Source organism: Lissotriton helveticus, chromosome 10, assembly GCF_964261635.1.
Source record: "Lissotriton helveticus chromosome 10, aLisHel1.1, whole genome shotgun sequence".
Taxonomy (NCBI): Eukaryota; Metazoa; Chordata; class Amphibia; order Caudata; family Salamandridae; genus Lissotriton; species Lissotriton helveticus.
Genome location: NC_136071.1, coordinates 267,327,227 through 267,354,912, shown reverse-complemented (window position 1 = coordinate 267,354,912; position 27,686 = coordinate 267,327,227). Strand labels below are relative to the sequence as shown.

The 27,686-nt window shown below is 44.0% G+C and overlaps 1 protein-coding gene across 1 annotated transcript in view; it reads right to left on the bottom strand.

The window, feature by feature from the left end:
* SELENON (selenoprotein N) overlaps positions 1 to 14,658 on the bottom strand; it is a 33,954-nt gene extending 19,296 nt beyond the window's left edge. The window contains exon 1 of the mRNA XM_078665286.1: positions 14,585 to 14,658. The gene's annotated coding sequence lies outside the window, so the exon portion shown is untranslated. The remainder of the gene's footprint in view (positions 1 to 14,584) is intronic.
* Between the last annotated feature and the right edge of the window lie 13,028 nt (positions 14,659 to 27,686).

The following is a 27,686-nucleotide window of genomic DNA, read 5'->3' as shown; positions in this document are numbered from 1 at the left end:
GGTCTGAATAACTCGGAGGATATGTATACATACTTGTAAATAGTATTCTTATATGTATGTATTGATGCTTGTGACAGAAACATTGCATTTGCACTTTACCTGTAGCCCACAGATCCACATAGCAGTTCTGCCATTTTTGCCATTTTTAGGTCTCGCCTGTCGATGCGCATGCGCATCGAGCAAGGCGAGAGTATTGGCACTTATCCGCTCTTTATCCACACTGCAAGGAATCGTGGCGATTCCTTGCAGTGCACGAGAAATTTAAGCTCAATGCGCATGCGCATTGAGCTTAAATGCGCGTGCACATGCCCCCAGCCGCCTGCCTTGCCTACTCTCTCTCACAGCCTCCCCCAGCTCCGCCCCCTCACTACTTGCTAGGCCGTGCCTCCCCTACTCTCCTCCCCCCTCCTCCTCCTACTCTCCTCCCCTGCCTGCCTGCCGTGTCGCACCTCGCACCTCTCCCCTCTCCGCCCCCTCCCCTGCCCGCCGTGTTACGGTGAAAGGCTTGTCAGTAATTTGCAGGCATTCACTTGCATTCCTCGCATCGCTGTTCTAGAGCGCGCGCTTTAACGCTCCTCCCCATCCCCCAACACAGAGCTCATCTCACAGCCGGACCTTTTCACCTTGCCGAGCTCTCTCCAATTTGTTCTCTGGGGTCGGTCTTTACTGTAAGGGGCTCGGGTTGTGTTGCTATGCCCAGCTGTCCTCTGCTTCCTTTGATGCCCCTGTTTGACATGCACTTTCCATGCACTTTACATGCGGATTAAACAACCTCCGCTGCCCTGGGAGACGCAAGAGCACTTAAATTGCCTTCACCAGGCCCAGAGTCCATCGACGTCACCACCAAGCCGCGCTAGGATTGGAGCCAGCTCTGAGAGTTATTTTTCACGACCACAGATCCAGGAAGAGCCACGCACCCTGTGAGCAGCTAAAATAATGAACCCGAAACCACCAGCCGGGGCTGTAAAATCACACGACAGCCAGTCGTCTGCAAGCAGTCCGGAGCTTCCGTCTTCTCGGTGAGTCTGTCCATGCTTTTTATGACAGTGAGTCACAATAGATTACAGTGGGCTCACAGGAACACACCACACAGGCAGAGCAATATATTTCATATGTTTGTAAGTGGGACTTTAGCCCTAAATGTATTTTTTCTTCGCCTCAGTGCTTGTTTTCTTTTCTTTATCCCATGTCCCTCCTCCACTCAGCCCCCATGTCTCTTGCCCCGGTACCCTTTGCACCGTCGGTTTTACCCACTTCATGTCTCCTCTTCCAGTTCGTCCCTCGGGTTTCCGGTTCCTGTTCCCCTGGCACTGCCTGTTGTACATATCTCCTGCCCCCAACCAGCCAGTTCCTGTCTCTGTCCCCATGGCACGTTCTGTTTTTAGTGTCTGTATCACCTGCCCTCTCCTCCAGTCAGCACCCACATCTTTTGTCCCAGTTTCCCCAGCACTGTGTTATCTATTGACTGATCCGCTTCTCTTGTCTACTGCCCCTGGTACGATTGATTTTAACTGTCTCCCGTCCCTACCTTCGGTGAATTTCTGTGTCTTCTGCCCCTGTGTCCCTGGAACTGCCTGTTTCCCTCTCGCTCTCTCCGGCTCGGTACTCTCGGTTTGTGTTACCTGTTGAGCCTGCAGCCTCCCTGCTCTCTCTATCAGTACGCTGACTACAGATGAGCGCAACAGTTATTAAAATGTGAAATTTACCAGCAACGCTATGTATAAATTGTTGCGTTCCTCAAAGACATTTATCTTTTTGTCATCCAGTGGAGTCTTTCCTGCTAGGATCAACAGAGCAGCTTTGTGGTACAGTAATTAGTCACACCATAAACTGGTTTCCAGATTAGTAACTGTGAAATTAAAAGACCATCTTATTTATGAATTTATAAAGCCGAATATCTACTTCAAATAAATCATGGAACCAGGGAGACATTAGTGATGATTTAATGGAAAGGAAGTGTCTCAGTAATGCTGCATTTAGACACCGACATTAACTTTGGTCGGGCTTTTGTTACTGTGTTTTCAAACTGTTATTGCAGCACATTCTTTCATCCACCAGCGAGGTTTAAAGGACACTCCACAACCACAGTGGCCTCCGTACGTCTGTGGCAATAAGTCAGACATTATTGCTCTTGTATAATTCCTGCCCTTCGGCAGTATCTTTTCGAACCAAACATAAATGTTCCTTTAAATATTTTACAGAAACGTGTTTTTAATGGTAAGAAATCAGTTTCAGAAGTCCTACAAATTGTCATACTCTCAAAGTACTTCTCGAGAGCGGGCTCTTGGTTTTGGTGGAGTGGCGAGAGGGTTGCTTTTTAACAACATTTCGCTCCAGTCTTGGATTCAGTTCTTTGTTTTGTAAATAGTTGCCTTTTTACCTCCTGTTGACTGCTGACGTTCATATAATATTTGTATTTCTGCAGGAATTTCGGTAGATGTCAATACCTTTGGAACATTTAGCACATTATTCTCAGCAATAGTGCTCCATTTAGCAACCATCCTGTGACCTTCGGGAATAAGCTGTGAAGTGCTTGTTAACTCCCACAAAGTAGCTACCCACATTAGGCACAGAAATGGCGGAGGCATGCTCTCACCAATTCTCAAATGAGGAAATGGCAAATACTACAATCTGTAACAGGCAACAAAATGGAGCCTCCGTTTTAAAACGTAGCATACAAGTACTGGTGTGCTAACACTCATGATGATTGTTATATTATTGAACACCTTAGGTGTTTAATAATAACGGGTAACAAGGAGTTGCTTATGAACCAGTACAGACGTTGAAGTGAATGAGAGCATTACAGTTTACAGCTTTTACAGATCTGCAGTTTCTGGTATCTTAGGTGTTTTATGTGTACACTAATGTGCATGCAGGCCTTCATGTGAGTTCAGACTAATGGTTATACAAAAATGCTTTACATAAAAATTATTCGCCTTCACTCTATCTATCTATCTATCTGTCGCCCTCACTCTATCTGTCGCCCTCACTCTATCTGTCGCCCTCACTCTGTCTGTCGCCCTCACTCTGTCTGTCGCCCTCACTCTGTCTGTCGCCCTCACTCTGTCTGTCGCCCTCACTCTGTCTGTCGCCCTCACTCTGTCTGTCGCCCTCACTCTGTCTGTCGCCCTCACTCTGTCTGTCGCCCTCACTCTGTCTGTCGCCCTCACTCTGTCTGTCGCCCTCACTCTGTCTGTCGCCCTCACTCTGTCTGTCGCCCTCACTCTGTCTGTCGCCCTCACTCTGTCTGTCGCCCTCACTCTGTCTGTCTGTCTGTCTATCGCCCTCACTCTATCTATCTATCACCCTAACTAACTCTATCTCCCTCCCTCTATCGATCTATCGCCCTCCCTCTATCGATCTATCGCCCTCCCTCTATCTATCTATCGCCCTCCCTCTATCTATCTATCGCCCTCCCTCCCTCTATCTATCACACTCACTCTATCTATCGCATCACCACAGCATCACTCAGGGGCACCACAACATCAATCTGTGCAAACATTCAACAACAACTGGTTCAAATATGTTCTCTCAATGTTTCAAACTTTATTACAAATGTTACAAAAAGATGTTAATATTTCACTTCTGTTCTTGGATTTTCGTCACAATAAAATACACTGAACATAATCTTCACATAAAGTTTTTTACAAAAGTTTAAGCTATTGCCATTATAAATTACAATCACTTTTATTTAAGTATTAATTATTTAAAAAAAATGTAAAAGCCATTGTTATTTGTAATATCAATACATCTAAGTCACGTAAATACAACACATGTTGCATTACAAATGCTATAGGTATCACATGTGCAAAAGTTAAAGCTATTGGCATTGTAAATGACAAAGCTATTAATTTTGCAATTTTCAAAACCAGCACATAAATAAAAAAAATTGTCATTTACAATACCAATAGCTCAAACTTTCCTAATGCGAGACCTATTGCATTGCAAATGCTTGTTACTCTTATGACTCTCTTCATTGTTTTTAACTTAATTTATATTGACTATGATAACAAAACATATCTTTCATGGCATTTTGCATACGTCCTATGGACATGGGTAATATTGGTTTTGATATCCGACTGGACGAAAAACATTCATGCGTATATATATATATATATATATATATATATATATCATTGACCTGCTATGAACATTAAATTTGTTGATTTGTTGATTATGTTGATATATTCTGCACAATGTACACTTTATATTTATTGTCTCTGCACCTTTGCACAGTATTCAGCACTTTCTGATAATTTTGCACTATTCATAGTTAAGTAGGACTCAAGTGAACTCTAAGCGATTGTCTGAACGAAGGTGCCTGTTAATGTATAATAGACATCATTTAATCAATATAAATCTTGGCAAATGTGTTCACGGTTGAATTATAACATATATTATAAAAGGACAACAGTGTAAATATATGAAATAAGGATTAATTCTGTCAGATATTGTTCAACTTAATTAATTGGTACAAGCTTGCCTTTGATTTCAATCAAATGTTTGATTTTTCAAAAAGATTTTATTAATGCATTTAAGCAGTTAGCACTTTTGCACAACTTCGAAAGATCAATAGGTACTTAGTAGTCTTTCTTTCATGTTCATTCATCACGTGACTTGTAGTCCACACAAACAAGGGGGTGTGCACACTGAGGTAAAAAAAATTATAAAAAGTACAAGTGACGTAATTTTTGCTGAATGTGATCAAGGGCTCTTGAAGCCCGAAACGCGTCGTTGCAGGCTGCGTGGGAAACGCAAATAAACGTATACCTTGCCTGAATCGCTGTGGTGGTCTGAGTTCCTTCTTCGCCGGGAGCCGGAAGTGGTGGGAATTGTTTGGTGTGTATATATATATATATATATATATATATATATATATATATATATATATATATATATATATATAAATAAACACCAGGGCTTTAAGTCGGCCGGGTTTCACCGGGTCTGAGGACCAGCAGTTTTTTAAAAGGGGGCCTCAAAACGGGTCTCTTTCAGGTGAATGGAGCTTATATCTTCTAATATAAAATAAGGGCACTAAGTCCCTATATTTATAAACGTGCAGATGTCCACATCACCGCCAACTAATGTTAAACAATAGACACTGAGCTACAGAGAATATGGGGTTCTCAATATAATTACATATTTCACTGGAATTACACCCGAATTACAGCACATGCATACTGATTCAAAGTCAGCAAAACAGAACAATTGTGTGTAAATATAGGCAAGCAAAGTACGTCACTTGATTGGTAAAAATGTAAAAAATGTAAATAAGTAACTACAAGTACCACAATGCCTCATAATAAGGCTAATGTGAATTACTGGTATATAAGGAGAAACAGAAAAGGGACCAATGTTTGTAACCGTGATCAAGCAGCGGATGCTGTGAAACGCGTTGGTGAAGCTGTTGCTGTAAAGGCATCAAAATAAACCTGCATTAAGAATTATATTCCTGGCGGAGTGCGAGTAATTCTTTGGTGAAAAATTGTTTAACAGGGAAAGCCCGTCCCTGGAACTTGCACAGGCTGTTCAATGGTGTGCCTTTGGTAACGGAGCAACTTGGTGATTAATTGGAATTATACCGAGGAGCACCCGACTCACTTGTCGTCTATCTAACGGCTGGGATACTTCGAGGGACTGCGGAAGTATTGGAAACCGCTTAGGCGCTAGTACAGAAACCGCGAGTTCGAACCAAACAGGAAAATATCCCAGACTGAAAGACAGAACCTTGGACGATCAGAAAGTGTTTGAAAACGTTCTTGGAAACGAAAACGGAGGCACGAAGGACACAGCGGAGCTCATATCTGAATACGAGGTAAGAGCATAACGCGTAATCGTGCACCGAACCTGAACTGTTTCACACTAGAGTCGCAGCAAGCATTGGGGGCATTGTATAGCGATAGTGTTAATAATCATACTTTCGCATTTCTGCCTCACAAATTGAACTCACCAGGAATAAGCGGGATAGTTTGTGAAGGCTGATTCACAGACACAAAAAAACAGCGCTTTATTGGTATATCCAGTTACTCTGTTTAGAAGTGACAGAAAAACTTGCACTTTAAAATGGAAGAAAGAGCACTGAAACGGGTGCAAAGAGGGGAGGCAATGTTTCAGAAAGTGGTATCTAATGAACCAGAAAAATCTAATGATGAAATCCCGAGTACTAAAGGAGAAACAACTTTAAAACAATTATTCCTACAGTAGGAGAGACTTCTAAAAAAAGACATTACCAAAAGCTGGGAAATTATAACAATGGAGAAATATCTGGATCAAAAAATGGTCCCAAGAGGATTGAGAATTTTTACTCTCCCAAATCACCCGGATACAAGACCAGATATGCTAATTGATTGGGGGAATAACAACATGCAGTGTTCTTACAACAGTATGATGATTATAACAAAATATGCAAAAGTAGATATTGATGAAATCAAGATTAAAGTGGAAGAAATCGAAGCAAAAATACAGGAAATTAATAAAGATGAAGAGGCAAAAAAACTACGTAAAACAATGGAAGGAAATCTGGACAAACATGAAAAAGAAGTAGAGGAAAGAAAAGAAAGGAAGTATAGGAGGGACCAACACGACTATGCGTCAGGAACTATCCTAACCTTTGCAAAACGTTTTACAAATCTGAGACAACAATTAAAAATTAACAAAATGCCTCTGAATCAACTTGTCAACACAACCCCAAGTGAATCTGATACAGACTTCAGTGACACCGAAGACTTATTAGCACAAGGAAAAAAAACGTCTTTTTTAGAGGAAATGCAACTGGTGTACTACGACCAACAACAACCAAAGGGAAGAGGCAGGGCCCGAGGCAGGGGCTTCTCAAGAGGGCGGGGGAGAGGAAGTGGAGCATCAATACCAGGAGGACAAAACGCAAAACAAGACGAGGTAAAAGGAGGAAACAAGGGATACAATCTGTGGAACAGAGTAACAACCACTTAGAAGAGCTTGACGAGGAAGACGGAGAAAAAGAACCTTATTTGATAATCAATCTTTCCAAACATACGTTAACACGAGCAGAGGAAACACTTCTAAATAAAGGGTTGACATTTTGCCCTGAAAAATATTGGGATCTAGTAGAAACCAAAATTGATCTTTATAAATATGTTAGGAAGATAAAATTATCGAAATACTTCAAGAAACAAGGAAAACGAAAAAAAGAATCAACTACCACTGATAATGTGGAAAATCAAGCGTTGAATATCCAAGATATACCAGCTTTAAGAACAGCACATGAGTTGTTACATGAAACAAGTAACGAGGCAACCACAGATACCCAAATCCTGTTAGAAATGGGACAAGAAACCTCTAAACACTTAAAGACAGACTTTAAAAAACAATCTAGATTTTGTCCGACACTACATCCTGGTAATAAAATTGATTTATTTTATGATTTGGTGGACGAAGAACTGGATAAGCTGAGTAACATCAAAACAAAGAAAAAAGAAAATCTGACAATCGAGGAACGCAATGCTTTGGAATCTTTAATGGCAAATAACAACTTGGAAATTAAACCCGCGGACAAAGGCGGAAATATAGTACTTCAAAACAAGGAAGACTATATGAAGGAAGCAATGCGACAGCTGAGTGACACTAAAAGTTACAAGAAATTGGACAAAAATCCAATTAACAACATGATATTAGACCTGGAAACACGTCTAAAAAAATGGCAAGATCTGAATCTACTCAGTGAAGATGAAGCACAATTCCTAAATAATCAGACTCCGATCACCCCTACACTTTATTTTCTCCCGAAAGTGCACAAAACACTAAACAGACCCCCCGGAAGACCCATAATTTCGAGCTGTGGTTCACTTTATGAGAATGTGGCAAACTATGTATACCATTTTTTAGCCCCCATCGTACCCTCCTTACCCTCATACATAAGGGACACTGGGGACTTTTTGAGACATCTAATGAACATAGAATGGATGGAAGGATACCGGCTGGTAACCATCGATGTAGTCTCTCTCTACACCTCAATAAATCACAAACTTGGACTGAAAGCAACAGAATACTTCTTAAAACAAAAACCTATAGAACAGTTGAAACACTGTAAAATGATCGTGGAAATGGTGGAATATGTGCCTGAATAACAACGTCTTTCTTTTTGACAAGGTATATTACACCCAATCGTGTGGAACAGCAATGGGAGTTTCTTTGTCTCCAAGCTACGCCAACCTGGTCATGGGTTGGTGGGAGAAAATGGTAGCTTGGAGAGAGGAAAACGACCAATACACAGCCAGAGTGATTCTCTGGCTGCGTTTTATAGACGATCTTTTCATAATCTGGAATGGTTCCAATGAAGAATTCTTGGAGTACTTGAAAATCTTAAATGAAAATGAGGAAGGATTAAGATTTACTCACAACATCAGCAAGAAAGAAATAATATTCTTGGACACCAGAATATATGTTGAAAATGGTCATCTGGAGACAACAGTCCACAGGAAAACAACTGCCACGAACAGCGTGTTACATGGTCAAAGTTTTCATCCAGCATCTTTGAAAAAGAATATACCCTATGGGGAATTTATAAGAATGAGGAGAAACTGCTCTAATCAGGAAGAAATGAACAAAAAATTCAAAGAAACTGCCATCAGATTCAAGAAAAGAGGATACAAACAGCGTGATATTGATCAAGGTGAGAGAAGAGCAAGAGAAAAAAGCAGACTTGAAACATTAATTCCTAAAAAAGAACAAGAAAAAGAAATACATGAGACAACTAGGGAACCAATCAGAATGATACTAACCTATACCAAAGAAAGTCACAAAATACGCAAAGCTCTACAGAAATACTGGCATGTCCTAGAAAAGGATCCTGATATAGGGAAGGAGATTGGCAAGTTCCCACAAATAACATACAGGAAAGCTCCATCTCTATCTGACAAATTAGTCAATAGCCACTTTGAAAGAACAAAAAAATCTAAAAACTGGCTAGAGAAAAAACGAAATGGCTTTACTAAATGTAGTCAATGTAAAGCCTGTCAAGTTGGACGCAATCTCATTAAACTAAAGGATCCAAAAGGAAAGACTTTCAAAATAGAAAGTACAATCACTTGTAAAACAACTCATGTGGTTTATCTGCTGCAGTGTTTTTGTGGACAAAGATATATCGGGAGTACCATGTGCCCTCTCCAGAAAAGGATATTGGAACACATCCGAGCTATAGAAAACCATGATTTGAGTTATGCTATGGCAAAACACATGCTAACTCATGACAAAGAAAAAAAGACCTGGAAAGACATGACATATAGTGGCTTGGCCACAGTTCCAATAAAGGAAAGAGGCGGAAACAGACTGATGACGCTACGGCGTATGGAATCAAGGTTAATCATTTGTTTCAAAACTAAGATACCTGGGGGTCTCAATGGAGACGAGGAACTTCATGTGCACCTGTAAAAGGCTAAAGACTGGAAATGGACTTACATAAATGAATATGACAATGTGCACAGGGTGGGGGATTATAGGACACTGAGTCCCTAACATATATGTGAAACAATAGAGTGAGAAGCAATTGTATACCCATTAGCAAATATTGGTATGTGAATGGAGCTTATATCTTCTAATATAAAATAAGGGCACTAAGTCCCTATATATATATAAACGTGCCGATGTCCACATCACCGCCAACTAATGTTAAACAATAGACACTGAGCTACAGAGAATATGGGGTTCTCAATATAATTACATATTTCACTGGAATTACACCCGAATTACAGCACATGCATACTGATTCAAAGTCAGCAAAACAGAACAATTGTGTGTAAATATAGGCAAGCAAAGTACGTCACTTGATTGGTAAAAATGTAAAAAATTTAAATAAGTAACTACAAGTACAACAATGCCTCATAATAAGGCTAATGTGAATTACTGGTATATAAGGAGAAACAGAAAAGGGACCAATGTTTGTAACCGTGATCAAGCAGCGGATGCTGTGAAACGCGTTGGTGAAGCTGTTGCTGTAAAGGCATCAAAATAAACCTGCATTAAGAATTATATTCCTGGCGGAGTGCGAGTAATTCTTTGGTGAAAAAAAAAAATATATATATATATATATATATATATATATATATATATATATATATATATATATAAATAAACACCAGGGCTTTAAGTCGGCCGGGTTTCACCGGGTCTGAGGACCAGCAGTTTTTTTAAAAGGGGGCCTCAAAACGGGTCTCTTTCAGGCCCTGTTTTTGCCTGCTGTCACTACAGTCCGCTTTTTCCGAACTGCAGTGACAGCAGGCACATCGATGTGCGCGTGCTCACACTGCTTACTTCTCACTAGTGGAGAAGTTACGGTATGACGTCATGCTAGGTGAGTTGTAAGGGGAATGGAAATCCTTTTAAAGAGAGTCAATACACCTCCCACGGCCCCTCTCGATACACCTCTCATGGCCCCTACCCCACCCAATACACCTCCCTTGGCCCCACTCAATCCACATTTCATGCCCCCCCCAAAGCACCCCTCGACCCCCCAGTCCAGCAGCGAGTCAGACGCTTAGTCCCAACTGGGATAGCCAGCCCTTCTCGGTACCGAAACCAGATGAGATCAATGACTCTTACCTCGCTTCCAAACAGAAGTCTTCCTCTTTCCACATCCCTGTTATTATTGGCACAAACAGAATCCCTAATACTGTCCACTGGCCCAGACCCCCTGCTCAATACACCTCTATCCACCTAACTCCCCCCATCATCGAGGCTCCCCGCCCTCTCTCTTGTATGCTCCTTAACAGCAGATCAGCATTACAACACGCCACTGACATTGCTGAAGCTCTGCTCGCTGAAGATATTGACATCGCTTCCCTCACGGAATTCTGTCTCAATGTCCACTCTACCCCCATCCTTGACATCCTCACCCCCCCAGGGTACAACATAGTCAGACAAGACAGGCCGATCAAAACGGGGGGGGGGGGGGGGGGGACTAGCCCTCATCCACAAAGCTGGAATACAGATTACCAATCTCAAACCTGCAGAATACCTATCGTTTGAATATCTGGGTGTCGAACTCACCATTAAGGGCACCTCATCCATCAAATTCCACACCATCTACCATCCGCATGGAGAACGTACTCTTTTTCCCGAAGAACTAACAGACCTAATAACACGGTTCTCCTTGACAGATACCAAAGACGTGTTCCTGGGTGACATCAATATCCACTGGAACGACCCAAAAGACTCCACTGTCCTGAACCTATCAAACCTTCTGGAAATACATAACCTCAAACAACTCTGCAATAAGCCAACTCACATCAAAGGTGCAACACTCGATGCGATCATTACCAACAACGAACTGGTCTCTCTGAGAGAGATTTCTCCCATTGACTGGTCCGACCACCACCTCATTCTGTTCAGGATTAACACACCTGTCAGCCACCAACCTATTTGTGACGTCAAACCTAAAGTCTTGAGCAGAAACATCAAAAAAATCCCTTTATCCGAACTTGAATCCATGATTCATCCTCATCTCCAACTCCACCCCTCATCATGGACGGCTGATGACCTCACTACACACTTCAACTAAAAAATGACAGAGGTTTTAGACCAAGTCGCTCCACTCAAACTCAAACAACAGAGGCAAAACAAATCGAAACCCTGGTTCAACGTGGAGCTAAACGATGAACGGCGCCAACTCAGACAAACGGAAAAGGCTTGGAGGCTTAACCCATCGACCTTACACCTAACAGAACTTAGATCTGCTCGGCAGGCATACAAAAAACATTTTTTTAGGGAAAAGGCGTCCTTTTTCCACAGCCAACTAGATCTGGCGAAAAACAGACTGAGTGAACTCTTCAGCATTGTCAAAAGCCAAACTAACGGCACCCCCTCTCAAGATATCAAAGCCACAAATGAGCGATGTGAAGAAATTGCCACCTTCTTCACCAATAAAGTCTCGAAAATTGATCAATCCTTCATTCAAACCGCAAACAGTCCTTTCCTCATTACCTGCCCCCCTTCTACTTCCCACGACAACACAGAAAGAGTTCTGTACTAGGACAATCAGACAGGCCTCCAGCTAAAAAACAATGCGCACTGGCGGAAAACGAGGTCTTCAAGATAATTTCTAATCTAAAAACTTCCTCCCACACAATGGACCCCCTCCCTTCCACAATCATAAAAGAACTCAACCACACCATTTCCCTTTCTGGACAAAAATCTTTAATGCCTCTCTCACCTCAGGCTGTGTCCCAAACTCCCTTCAGCTAGGACAAATCACACCCATTCTCAAGAAACCAGGGGCCGACCCTAGTGATCTGAACAACCTCAGAACTATCTCAAACCTCCCATTCCTTGCAAAAACATTGGATTCATGTGTTCTCCACCAACTCAATAAACACATTGATGAGGTCAACCTCCTTGACACCTTTCAATCAGGATTCAGGAAAGGCTGTAGCACTGAAACAGCCATACTCAACGTCTCGGACGACATTCGCAAAGCCTTAGATGATGGTGATGCCTGCCTACTCATCCTTATTGACCTATCTGCGGAATTCTACACAGTTAATCATCCAGCTCTTCTAGAGACCTTGTCGAAGCGCTCCGGCATAAATGGTACTGTACTCAAATGGTTCACCTCTTTCCTCCTGCATCGCTCGCAACAAATTAAAATCAAATCCTGTCTATCGAAGCCGACAAGAGTCACACTTGAGGTGCCACAAGGCTCAATCCTCTGCCCGTCCCTCTTCAATCTCTTCATGGAGCCCCTCACAATCATCTTAAAAAAAGCTGGAGTGAGTTACCACCTTTATGCAGAGGACACCCAAATCTATTTCAAAATAAAGTCCAATAATAAAGCTCAACCCAGATAAAACTGAACTGATCCTATTCTCTCCAAAAAGTAACCATCGTCCTATCCAAGAGTGGCTCAAGAATCTGGTTGCCCTAAACTGCCTCCTCGTTCTCTCCGACTCAGTTAAGTCTCTAGGCATTACCCTGGACAAGAACCTGTCAATGGAGGCCCACATCAAAAACTCTGCTAAAAGTGCTCTTTTCTCTCTAAAACACCTCAAGAAATTGAAACCTTTTCTTCCCCATGATAACCTCAAGACAGTAGTTCAATCCCTGGTTCTCTCTAAAATCGACTACGGGAACGCCATACTTACAGGGACTCCAAAAGCTCACCTAGCCCCTCTAAGGGCAGTGCTGAACATGGCCGCTCGACTTGTATCTGGAGTAAAAAGATTTGATCACATCACTCCAGCTCTCAACTCCCTCAAATGGCTTCCCATGGAAGGGAGATGTATTTACAAGCTGGCCTGCATCACACATAAAACTCTCCACTCTCTGGCTCCCAACTACCTGAACAAACTTGTAAGAGCAGGTCAAACCAGAACACTGAGAAGCTCCGACTCACTCCTTCTCATTCCTCCAAAAATGAAAAAGAAAACCACCCAATACCGATCCTTTTCCAGCAACGCTCCCAGGATATGGAACGCTCTCCCGGGAGTCCTCAGATGCAACCCCTCCTTCTCTTGTTTCAAAAGAGACCTCAAACTCCATCTCCTTAACAAATACTTTCCTGAACAACGTCAACTAACCTAGACCTCAATACCCCGAGTTGACTCCCATTCAAGGATTGTTGGTGAACGGACTATGCTAATCTCTTTATTTTTCTTTTTTTCTTCCCCTCCCCCTCCGCTGCACAGTTACTTATTGTTCATACTGTATTCTTTATCCGAGGTTTGCTTACTTTCTGTCAGCCTTCTAGGTAATGTAAGGCCCTTTGGCTTTGCACAATATGTATGTGAAGCGCTCTGATACCTACGGGTCTCACTAGCGCTATACAAAACTTTAAAAAAAATAATAATAAATGATTAGCGCTCTCACGTTTCCTGGGTTCATGGGCGAGTAGCTCATCCAGGTCAGATTTTAACTTGGCATCCTGGAACTATATAGGCTACTATTGCAAAATAAGGACTGCAAGTCTCACAAAGCTTACCAAAAACACAAACTGGATAAAGTGCCCAGGCATGGACCTCGAAAACTTGAAAGCTCTAACTTATTCAAGTCCGGCACTTCCGGACACAGAAAACAGTAACAAATGGCTGGTATACCTCACTGCGCGGTGCCCATATAAATGCATTTCATTTTTGATTGAATGGTGTTCCGGGGAATAATTGTTGATTGATTTACTCTAGGCCAAATATACCCAGTACGTAAAAAATGTACCTGACGTCATTCATGTACCCTATATTGCACAGAAGTCTATAACATCGATTTGGAAATAAAGCTTGCTCTTTGCCTTGTCCTGTATCCCAGGGTGCCAAACATGCCCCAGAAACGAACGTCAGAGAGAAGTCTCTGACTCTGAAGATGAAAGCCCCTGAATATGAGATGCGGGTTTTACAGAAGTGAGAAAAAACTGCAAAACACGTTAAAGCTGAGGCGTCTCGTTGCCCACAATGTGAACATCACCTCTTTGAAGCAGCCATCTTCTTAAATCGGGATTCGGCGCGTGTGCCTAAACTAATATCAGCCAGCTAACAGAGAACCACAATATAAACGTTACCTAAAACAAGTAAATAACGGTTAACAGCACAAACAACGAAAGCCGAAAGAAATGACAACTTACCCCTCCCAACGCACGCAGACTTTAGTGAGCAGTCAGTGACAGTGTAGGTGCTACAACGTCAATGCAGGACAGCCAAGAAGGGCAGGGAGGGGGCGGAGAATAAATATTTTGGTTCAGTAAAATATAATTCTCGTGGGTCATTGATGTCGTTTTGTGTCCTTAGAAAGAAATTTACTCTTATATATAAATGGATGGGAAGGGTCGTCTGATATATAAAGACGGCGTTGCAGGGGTTAAAACTCCGATCAGATCACCCCCGCTAAAAACAAGCTGAGTGGTACAGTCCGAAGAAAAAAACGGGACTTCTGGAACTCTGCAGCTGTTTAAATAGGAAACAGTCAAACAGAACTGTAACTACGTTTCAACGTAGAGTTTATGCAAACCACACAACGGCAATTTGGGTGAGCATGAAATTGAAGGACCGATGTATGTAGAGGCTGCATTCTTCTATTTTAACCTACGTTTTTAATGCCTTTAATTCCAACCCACCCCCACTGGTAGCTGCAGCAATTATCCCTTCTTCCGGGTGCTGAAGCACTTAACTGTCTACCCCCAAGGCAGCGATGCCGCGAACATCTGTTTAGTGTTCCCAGAGCCCCTAGATTTCCCCCATTGGCTTACTCCTAGAATGCACGTAGTCCGGATGCCTGCAAGCGAGCCTATTGTAAAAGACTGCCCTCTTTCATTCCTACGTTCGCCCACCCAAGTACCATGGATTGATAGCATTTTAAAGTACTTTCAAAATGCGATACTTAAAGCGCTGTACGAAAACGAACTAAACACAAATGCAACCGATATGTGTATCGTCGTGCAATTTGAAGTTTTAAAAAGAAAACGACCCTTATTTGCCAAGCTTCCGACTTTTAGAGAAATTTGTGACATAGTCACCCCAGGAATGCCCATCGTTTATTAGGTGTTTATTCATACACACATACATATGGATAATGTAGATTTTCCTAGTATTTATGACGGAAAGTCTTAATTTTATTAAAGACACGGAGGTGAGTATTATGCCTTCTTTTCTTGCTTTATTTCAAATAGCAGCAAGATAAGCAAACATTGGAAATGCAATAGGTCTCGCATTAGAAAAGTTGGAGCTATTGGTTTTGTAAATAACAATTTATTTTTAATGTGTTGTTCTTGAAAATAGCAAAATTAATAGCTTTGTCATTTACAATGCCAATACTTTAAACTTTTTCAAATGTGACACCTATAGCACTTGTCCGTGTAAGGCAAATTAGTCAAAACGGAGGCAGCTGAAATACATTATTCAAGCTGTAATGAAAGACAAGCTCTTGGCATTGCTGTGGGGAGGGGGGAAGGGGGAGGAGAAATGAGAGACACGGCCTGGCGGCCGTGAAAATGAAAGTACGGCCGGACGTGAATAATTAGGGGAAGAGAAATGCCTGAGGCAGAGCTCACAGCTTCAGATGCCTGTGGGAGGAGGACAAGCGCTGAGTGATGTGGTGGCGACGAGTGATGCTGTGGTAACGCATAGTGATGCTGTGGTGCCCCTGAGTGATGCTGTGTTAGTACTGAGTGATGCTGTGGTGATGCAATAGATAGATAGAGTACGATAGATAGATAGAGTGAGGGCGATAGATGGAGTGAGGGCGATAGATGGAGTGAGGGCGATAGGTGAGTGTATTCACATTACGGTGTCAATCCCACCGAAAAGCCTTGTACATAGTACCTGGGGGAAGCACACACCATACTATGGCTGGCTTCGGACAAATGTAATTTGCCAGCAATCTGCCAAGGTTATCAATGTGACAGCACTCATCATGAGAGCAGGCTGGCTACACGTGCCCTGGTTTATTTTACCATTAACATCATGGCTGTTTTCAAAACTATAATTCAACATAAAATCAGAAATGTAAATCGAGACCATGCCCCACTTTGGCCAGTCTGCACTTATTTCGCTCGAGCCATAGTGTTAGGCTTGTTTACTAGCCAAGAAAATGCTTTTACGTATAACTCATAAGTGCTAGCTTTTGCCTCATTTATGTATTTCCCAAACTTTAGTAAGAAAAACATGATACTATCTGTACCTTTCACAAGTACAGTTACTGAAACCTAGAAACAATCCCGACAGTAGCAGGAAATGAAGAAAACCGCCCTGGCCATTTGATGTTAAAAGGCGGATTGGTTAACGAAAATGACCAAGCAAAACCCACCCGTCCCTTTCAGAGAGCTACCTTCGACCTCGTCTTATTTTTAGCTGCGAAAACCGCGCATTACGTTGCACACAGCATCACATGACAAGATGCAACCGCTAGAATGAAAACCGCCTCTTGAAATCAGAAGCACGCTCATGGGGAAAACAGTAGTGAAAGGACACGTGCTCGGTGTGTAAAATGTATTCAGGACTCGATGCGTATATATTAAAAAAAAATCACACAACATCTGTGCTTAATTCTCAGTTGTTTACATACAATAAAGGTTAAACTTGAGTGAAGTCGGGCTCCAATACTACACATTTTCCGTTACTCGGAAATTTTAGAATATGTAAAAATATAAGCCAGCTTGCCATTCCCTCTTCCCCGCCACCACGTATGTTATGAAAACTGACACTGGTTTAAAACTATGTTCTACAAATGTATCGCTGACACATAGCTCTGAGAACACCCCAAGCCAGTGCTTAGGGCAGGCTGTGGTAGAAACCAGACAGTAGTTGTAGCAAAAGAATGGATGGAGGCAAGATGGTGAACTAGAAGGCTGGGGTGGGGAATGGTTGGTGAAAGATTCTTAAACAAGGAAGTCAGAGTATAGAAGGGACAAACATAGCAAAGAATGGAAGAGGCATGGGTGGCAAGGGTAAGACTCGCCAACAGCTGGCTGCGTTCATGGTGTGGTTAAATGAAGACTGGCCACATAGGATGCGACAGATGAGAGAATCTCCAGCAGCACGCTAAGTGCAGAACAGTGGTAATGGTCGAGAGGGATGCCCTAACAGACGCTGCGCAGAGAAGCGAATACCATACAACAAGAAGAGGTGAAGACCATTGACGAAGTCTGCGGAAAAGCCGTGCAGTATCCAGATTTGACAGGAAATACTCAGATCAGACTGAACGAGCTTTCAGAGATATTGAATTCAGGACTCGTGTTTTAAGAGATGCAAGCATAATCGCTGACGATTTTGTGCTTTTCCAGGGTCGGCTAAAGCCCAGGAACCATTGTCCCGAATACGTTCCCATTTCAAAAGGACGGTCGTACAATGAATGAATATAGTTACTGATGTCTCACCTCTTTTCGTGTGATCAAACCAAAAATAATCAACACAAGAGGATGGAGACAACCTCCTCATTGCGAAAACGTGGCTTCAAAAACATGGAGAATTGACGCTACACCCCACACACAAGTGTGCAGGCGAGCTGTTTGATGCGACAAGAGACACATGGGATAAGCATGCTTGCCTTGATCTACCAGCTGCAGAAAGAGGGAGAGGGGAGCAGAAAACACAGGAACCAACAGACAGTCGAATTCCGAGATGAAACCGTATGCATAAAATCCCCCGCACCCCCAAACATAACTAAAAGTTTCGTACAACTAATATTACATCTCCAGTATGTTGCAGGATTTGAAGAAAGCAACCTATGGCAGATATTTGCTGCCGCCTCAATAAGAACAGGATGTGTATCAGAGCACGCGAGGGGGCTTCGAGCAATGTCAAAATACCACTGTCACCCTGCCCCACACCCCGTAAAACAGACTGTACCAGGATGTGTCAGCGGGTAAGGAACCTCTTAAAGCCCTGGCATTGCTGTGGGGAGGGGGGAAGGGGGAGGAGAAACGAGAGACACGGCCTGGCGGCCGTGAAAATGAAAGTACGGCCGGCCGTGAATAATTAGGGGAGGAGAAATGCCTGAGGCAGAGCGCACAGCTTCAGTTGCCTGTGGGAGGGAGGCTGGTGGCTTTGAAGTGCACGCGCTTTTTTCACGGGCACTGCATGCAATCGCCGACGATGGTTAAGCTCTGGTTAAGCCCCTATATTCTCGCAAGCTCAATGCGCAAGCGCATTGACAGGCGAGACCTAAAAACCACAACACCCAGCAGGCACAGCAGACAACTACTGGCCAATGGGGTAAAAGAAAACAAATAACAACCAATCGTATCATAAGTACTATATATGGCCAGTTCTGACCGCGAGTAGCCCTCTTTTCTTGTGCGAGAAGGTCAGTAAGAATGCATAAACAGTGGAATTAAGGAAAACAAAATGCAAAAAGTCAATATCCAAGTAAATAGATCCTGAAGAAAAACCAGAACTGCAGGATAATGATGAAGGAAAGTCGAGAGGAAGCGTGCTGAGGATCCAGTTGAAGAAAGGGAGCCCACAGAAGTAGCCGCTGTCCTAAGAGGAGGCTGGTGGCAAAGCCGGAGTTCCTAAGGGTGAGAAAAGACAAACAGTAATTAGTAATGATGTGGTGGGATAATACTCGCCTCCGTGTCTTTAATAAAATTAAGACTTTCCGTCATAAATACTAGGAAAATCTACATTTTATGGCAAGACCGGAGGCTCCCATTATGCTTGTTCAAAGCATATTAACCACCAACGAAGAAGCAGTAACAACAGGTTTACAATAAAATGTCTTGAAAACAGTATCATTAGACTAATCTGCTGATTTCAGGATATCCTCCAAACGAGAGCCTGCCCAAAAGGCTTTAGAGGCCATAGCACCCCTAGCGGAGTGAGCACCAAAAGCAGAAATGTCAATGCCTGCGAGGGACATGATCCAACGCACCCAACGGGCCAAGGTGGTGGAGGAAACAGAAAGATGGGGTTTGCGAAAAGAAATGAGCAATTGCGAATGAGAGTAAGTCCTGAGATCAGCAGTTTTCTGTTCGTAAACTTTTAGGCATTGACCAACACAAAGCTGAGGCTGGGAAGGGAAATAGGGGTAAAACACAGATTGTAAATTAGTTTTGGTACGCCTGTGAACCTGGAACAAAACACCAGAAGGCGAAAACTGTCTGGAAGATAAATCCAAAGCTCTGACATCAGAGACACGTTTGATTGATATTAAACACAATAACATTGTAAGCTTGCCAGAAAGCATCTTAAGTGAGAGAGCATCATTATCAGGCCAGGAAACAAACAATTTGAAAACCAAATTAACATCCCATAAAAAGGAATACTTAGCCAACGGAAGTTTGGAAAATGGAACTCCCCGGAAAAGGCGACACACCAAAGGGTGAGTACCTACCGGCTTGCTGTCAATGGGACAATGGTTAAGAGAAATAGCGGATCTGTAGAGATTGACTGTGCGATAAGATTTACCAGCGCTAGCCTCCGAGGCTAGAAAGTTAACCACAAAACTCACAGGGGCTGAAAAGGGATCGACAGACCGTTCCAGACACCAGCTTGCCCAAAGAGCCCAAGCTGACTTGTAGGCTCTGGAAGTGCCAGGGGCCCAAGCTTGGCTGATAAAGAGTGAAGCTTCCTGTGAAATGATGACATCAGAAGGGGAAGACCGAAAATTGTCCATGCTGAAAGAACTAGGGATAGGTCCAGGATCATGACGTGGGGAAGACCCTGAGGGTCTAGGAGATCTTCGCTGAAAGGGAAAAGCACCGGAAAGTCCACAGCAAGTTCCAGGAGAGAAGGAAACCAGATTTGAGATTGCCAGAAAGGAGTTAGAAGAACCAGGGAGGTCGACTGACGTCGAACTTGGGCAAGCACTCTGTTGATCATCAAGAATGGAGGGAAAGCATAATTGAGGTGAAGGGACCAGTCCTGAAGGAAAGCATCCGTCGCCAGGGCAAGAGGATCCGGTCGCCAACAGAAGAATGCTGGTAGTTGAGAATTGAGACGGGGAGAAAAAAGGTCTATGGAGAAAGGGCCCCATTTTTGAGAGAGAGAAAGAAATACGGAGGGTAGAAGCCTCCAATCGCTTGAATCTCGGAGATAACGAGAGTGCCAATCTGCGATGGCGTTGAGATTGCCTGGAAGGTACTCCACTCGAAGGGACAGTTTGTGCTGAAGGCAGAACTCCCAAAGGCTCTTTGCTAGTTCTGCGAGTGGTTTGGATTTTGTGCCACCGAGATGGTTTATGTAGCGGACCTCAGAAACATTGTCCATCCGAAGAAAAATGGAACAACTTGCCTTGTTTTTCGCTAGACTGCAAATTGCAAAGGAGCCTGCCAGCATCTCTAAACAATTGATGTGCAAAGACGACTCCTCTGGAGACCATGTACCTTCAGTCGAGATTGAACCACATCGGGCGCCCCAACCCGACAGACTGGCATCGGATTCTAACACAAGATCAGGGGCCATAGCGAAGATCGCTCTTCCGTTCCACGCATCTAAATGGTCTATCCACCATTGTAGTTCGAGACGAGACTCTTGGTCCAACTGAAGGAGATCTGAATATGCCAGCGCTTGGCGGAGATGCTTTATCTTCAAACGCTGCAGGGGGCGATAATGAAGAGGTCCGGGAAAGATGGCCTGGATAGACGCTGACAGAAGGCCCATGATTCTTGCAAGTGAGCGAAGGGACACCTCGGAGAGACGAAGAACGTGACATATCTCTGACCGAATGGCTGAGACTTTGGTTTGCGGAAGGTAAAGAGAGGCGGTGGATGAATCCACGCAGAAGCCCAGAAACTCTATGCTTTGAGAGGGAACTAACATGGATTTTTCCGAATTGATAAGGAAGCCAAGCTCGAGAAGAAGAGACTGAGTAACTTTGAGATTGGAGAGAAGAGTCTGTTTGTCGGTTTGCATGAGCAAGATATCGTCCAGATAAATGATGAGATGAATACCAAGGGACTGAAGGTAAGACACCACAGGCTTCATCACCTTGGTGAAGCACCAAGGAGCGGAAGAAAGTCCGAAAGGAAGCTAACAAAACCGGTAAGTGACACCGAGCCACTGAAATTGTAGATATTTCGTGTGAGATTCGTGGATGGGAATTGAGAGATAGGCATCTTGCGGATCTAGTTGGACCATCCAATCGGTTAGACGTAAGGTGTCTCTGAGATGGATGATGGTCTCCATCTTGAAGTGACGATAAACCACAAACTGGTTGAACCACTTTAGATTGATGACAGGACGAACCTTTTTGTTCTTTTTCCGAACCAAAAAGAGAGAACTTAGGAAACCCGAGGGGTCGAAGGGAGCAATCTGGATAGCTTGTTTGAGAAGGAGATTTTGAACTTCTTGCGAAACGAGCAGAGCTACGTCTGCGGAATAAACCAGCGGAGGAGGAAAAGTAGTTTGGAAAGGATTGAGGTCAGAACCCTCCAGGTGAGCTGCTTCCGCCATGTCCAGGACCCGGGCCAAGGGACCGACAACATCTAGAAGTTTGTCCTGACAGGTGGACCATGCCCTGTCAATACCTTTGCGAGGGTCCTTGCCAAATTTCGAAAAGAAAGTAAGGAGAGGCTGAGCTATAGAAGGAGTCACAGTAATATCAGATGGTAGGGAAGGTTTGGGACATTCGGACTTGAGTTTCGCTCGAACAGACTTGTCCAATGGAAGACGTAGCTTTGAAGATATATATTCTCTCACATGAGGGACGGGAAACCATTCTGTAGAATTGGGGTGTCTGATGGACGAGGGATCAAACATAGGCATGCCCTCCGTGTCAAGAACGGGTTGGGACGCAAAAGCATCGAGTCTGGCTTTCTTGGGGGAAGGAGTATCAACCAGATCAAAAAAGTCTGCCAGGTTATCAGTGTCACCCATATCATCGTCATCTGTGTCTAGAATTGTGTCAATGACCAGCTTCTTAGGAACCTCCACGTTTTTTACCTTGGTCTTACTTTTACCCACAGTAACTTCAAACCCCTCCTTGGTAGGAGGCCTGGGAGGAACCACGTCCTCAGTCGTATGCGAGGAGGCCTCGCGACTCAAATGTGACACATTTTTTAAAACAGAAGTGGAAGGTACCAGTTTACATTTTCTGCTTCCTCCCACAGAATGGGCCAAAGCTTTGGTCTTGAGGCTCATGAGGGAATTTTCCATGTGTTTAGAAACACGATGCATAGAAGCCTCTACAGCTGTATCCACAGAATTGTTAATAAACTGACTGAGGTCACTCTTGAAAGCCTCGCTTTCATCATTATCCAGCTCTGGGGAGCTTGGAATTTCCATTATAGGTGTAGCTGTACTGGAAGTGAGGAAAGAGTTAATGGAATTGGGCCTGGAGAAGGAGGGCGTGAACACAAGGCAGGAACGAGTGAAAACACTCCCCCGGGGGCGGGCACTGCTTCCGAAGAGGAAAGGGAAGGTCTCCGGCTGTGGAGCAGGAGCAAACATGGAAACACCGGCTGAAACGCGGTGAGGAGCAAAGACAAGGCGAGGGGAGAAAGCGTGCGCAGCGGGAGAGACCAACAGGGGGGGAAAAACAGACCCGGAGGCGGGAACCGCTCTAAACTGAAGAAAGCGCGAGAAGCGCTCGTATGTCACCAAATGAGCTCACCATAGTTAATAAATACGTATAAAAACACTGGAAAACTGTAAAATGAGAGATAACATAGAAAGCATGACTTATCTGACTGCGTAGTAGCAAGAAAAGAGGGCTACTCGCGGTCAGAACTGGCCATATATAGTACTTATGATACGATTGGTTGTTATTTGTTTTCTTTAACCCCATTGGCCAGTAGTTGTTCTGCTGTGCCTGCTGGGTGTTGTGGTTTTTTGCTTATCTTGCTGCTATTTGAAATAAAGCAAGAAAAGAAGGCATAATAGGAGCCTCCGGTCTTGCCATAAAATGTTGTAGCGGCTGAGTACACAACTTAAATTCTGCTGCATTAGTTTAGTCTGAATGGTATTGTTGTTATGGAATAATTGTATTTTTTATTAAGATGTGAAATTATCCTAAAATTTTATTTTTCAATAGTCACCTCCTGTATCTCAGGTGCACCAGCTCTGCTCCCTGTTTAACCGCCCATGGCGTCCCCAGAGTGTTGCGTATAGTTTTAGGGGTGTAGCTTCCATTGGTGCAGTGGCACCGGGGCCCAGAGTTCTGAGGGGGCACACTGAACCCTTATTATTGAAGTATTTAGCAATTCAAACAGTTGCCAGGGATCCAATTTCCGTCCTTGTACAAGGGCCCATGACGCACTGACTACTATACTGTCCAGCTTCACTCTTTTCTGCAGCAGTCCTCCCCAAATATGATGTCACATCTCTTCGGAATATAAAGAATCCAGGGGGTGAAATTCACCTTCTGAGTAAAACCTGCTCAAGCTCGCACTAATCTAAGTGATGGGAATATTCGAAATCGTATGTCACCAAACTAAAACAGACATGACTAAGGACAACTCTTCTGCTTGACTAATCATGAGCACTGGACTCCCACTAAGAGGCAGATTACGATGTAGTCCAGAAACTCTTCCGACCCAATCGGGTTCTGCGAGTCCGACTGAATGATTACGATGCTTCCGGACATCATTCGATCTGACTTTCATTGACTTAAACGGGAGCCTGTGTTCCATACGAGAACACAGGCTCTCATTGACAAAAGGTGTGGTTGGGGAAAACCTTGCACCCTGTAGAGGGCACGCCGAGGTGCCTGCCACACTGTGCATGCATGGGAAGGGGGGACCCATGGGTACCCCCACAGACTTGATTCGGGCCCGGGGTGATCCGTATCAGAACAACTGATTCGGAAAGGCTGAATGAATCTGACAGCCTTATCGCTCGACTGGAAACACGATAGTTACACTGCTACGATTAAATTCCGACCGACTCAGTTACTCCCAAATGCCTTTAGGAACAGAATCGGACAGTCAGAACGCTTTCCAGCCATCGTAATCGGTCGTTCGGAAATGTGTCTGAGTCAGTCAGAAAGGCGGGTTCTGAATCGGATTCGGATTAATCTAATGCCATTCAGTGCCTTTCCGAATGACATCGTAATCAACCCCATAGTGTAATACAGATCTATAATTTTGATTTCAGTGACAATGAATGGATAATGGCAATCACTTGATAGGTTACAGCAAACAAATGACGGACGGAATGCTGACAATGCAAACATTCTCCCCCAGTTAAAAGATCTGGGTTAAATCCATCGTTCTTTTGCCCACTACACCACCCCAGTTTGGACCTAGCCATATGCAAAAAAAAGTCTTGACCATGTGCCCCATGGGAACAGTCCAGACCGAACTTCCAGGCCAGGTTCTCTCTGGACCGGAAACAAGCATCCTGGGACCGGTTTCAGGGTATGTCACCCTTCTTCAGCCAGGCTAGCTTGAATCCAGTGGCACAGTGAGCAAGGGACCCACGTCTGGGCATACCTATCCCACTTAGGGCAAAAAGGTTTACAGCAAACAAATGATGGACGGAATGCAGACATTGCAAACATTCTTCCCCAGTCAAAGGATCTGGGTTGAATCCATCATTCTTTTGCCCACTACGCCACCCCAGTTTGGACCCAGCCATATGCAAATCTGTCTTGACCCTGTACCCCATGGGAACAGTCCAGACGAACTGCTAGGCCAGGTCCTCCCTGGACCGTAAACAAGCATCCTGGGACTGGTTTCAGGGTATGTCACCCTTCTTCAGCCAGGCTAGCTTGAATCCAGTGGCACAGGGAGCAAGGGACCGACGTCTGGGCATGCCCATCCCACTTAGGGCGGAAAGTGTTACAGCAAATAAATGATGGACGGAATGCTGACAATGGAAACATTCTCCCCCAGTCAAAAGATCTGGGTTAAACCCATCGTTCTTTTGCCCACTACGCTACCCCAGTTTGGACCCAGCCATATGCAAATCAGTCTTGACCCTGTGGCCCATGGGAACAGTCCAGACTGAACTGCCAGGCCAGGTTCTCCCAGAATCGGAAACAAGCATCCTGGGACCGGTTTCAGGGTATGTCACCGGAAGACTGAGATTCCAGTCCAGGTTTTCGCCAGGTTTCCACTAGGCGCAGTGCGAGTGAGTGTGAGCGCAGAGGTGGAGGACGCCGCTCCGCTCCTCGCTGTTTCATCGGCTTCACTGGCTCTACCGGTGTTTCATTATATTACTGCAGAGCCCTGCCGAGTCCCTCAAGGACCTGCTGAGCTACTCCACGTGACCCCCCAGCTCCCGTGGCTCCTGCAACCCCATGACCACTGATGCTTGCTGGCTCTTGAAACCTGCCAGCGTGATGTGTACTGTGCTCTGAGACCGGCTCGGAGACCAGCGTGCGAGGTCGGTGCTTGCTCCATCAGAGCTCCAGGGGCTCTGAAGGAGCGGGAGGAGAGCCAGGGTATTGACAGAAAACAGGCCCTACTAGCCCTACCGGCACTCCGTTGATTTTCTGGTTAACGGTCAGGGCAGGACTGTGCTGCTGCAGCGGTGGTGGGGGTGGCGGCGGTAACAGTCTACGCAGAGGCGCCAGCTCCAAGGAGTGTTGGGGGGGACCTGCCCGGTTTGAGACACTGCACTGTATTAACTGGAGGTAGGTGCGGAGAGGAGTGGAGAAGGGCTGGCAAGTGAGAGCGCAGCTGCCTTTAGCGGCAGCTGCATAGTGTAGAGCCCAAGGAGAACGCTGAGGCGGCCCAACTAGGTTAGGCACGGCTTGCGGTGCTCCTAGTGTGCCCTGCTCTCAGGTTGCCCTCCGCTCCAGTCCCAGCCCTGGACTTCTTTGTTATCCTCCGGCTCCGGCCATCTAATATCAACCGTCCATGCCATATCTCAGCTAACTTAAGTCGGGGAATTGACGGACATCGTCAATAAGCAGCCCTCTCTGATCCAGTGGAGGGCCACGGACGGATTTGGCCAACAGGTGCGACATGGAAACTAACCCAAGGGGCAGAAGAAGCTTTCCGGGCGTTCAGTCAGCACAACGCTCCCAGTCATTGAGAAAAAGAAACAGCAGGGTCAGACTACTTCCCCGAGAGTGAGACAGCACCCAGACAAGCTGTCAGACAAGGATTGCTAGTTTTGATACAGCGAACGATCTCCCCAACGTTCAGCATTCAACGATTGCTTCATTTGTCATTCATCAAAACATACAAGTAAACTTCTGCATTGTCAAATGACATACAAAAAATTAAGATCAAGAACTATCTTTATGAAAAGAATGGGAACGGAACAAGCATCTAGAAGGAGCGCGGGGAAATTGGTTCATCAAGGAAAATCTCTAACGACCCCCGGAATAACAAAATACTTAATTAGGTACAGACGATCAGGGGCAAACACAAAAAGATCAACAAAAAGACCATCAAAATAAGATGCAAAATCATGATGAAAAGATAGGAGCACAAAACAACGCTCTAACTCAAAATCAAAAAAACCCAGAGGTATCTATAAAAAGTACCCTGAGAACCCCGGATGAACCAAACGCTAACCTCACAATTTTGGAATCAATAATACCGGGATCACTTCAATTTCAGCAAAACTCAAGAATACGATGTCCCCTGCCTAGATATCAACATTAAGGATTTGATCTTTTACAAGACAGCACAAAAGGAGTCTGTAGTAATTGAGCAGAAAGCGGCAGGTTGTCTTGAGATGTTTATTTAGAATTACATAGATATAGAGCCAACATAGTAATCATCTGGCTCCAACAGACACTATCCCAAGAATGAACACCGTACATTCTAAAGTAAACAAGGAACTCTAATACAATCTTAAAGCAACATTGTACATGAAATAAGTGATCAGCAATACAGATTACTACATTACCTTCTCTACTTACACAACACAAAAAAAAAAAAATATATATATATATACAAAAATACGAATCTCTATACCTAACAGGTTTGACAATAGAACGTGAACTTTTCCTGGAAAGAGTATTTGAGACTAAAGCTTTATCACTCTTGGAAAACTGTTTCTGATCAGAATAATTGACTTTGGCCACTTTGCCCAAATTCCACCAAAATCCCACATCAATTTGAATAGCATTACCTGCTATATTTAGAACTTTCACAGGAGATCCAAATTTACTTTCCCTTTTGTTGACATGAACTGATTTCCTAATTCTAACATAATCACCCACACTCAAAGTGCTCAACTTTGACCCCTTCTTAGTGTCAAAGCTTAACTTTTGTTTCCCTTGAGTAATAGATGCACTTTCTTTAACAAAAGACATTAACTTCTCTACATCAGATTCATTTTTTACCCACTTAGACATCCAACCTGGACGAAAGGAAGTATTTGGTTTCCTTC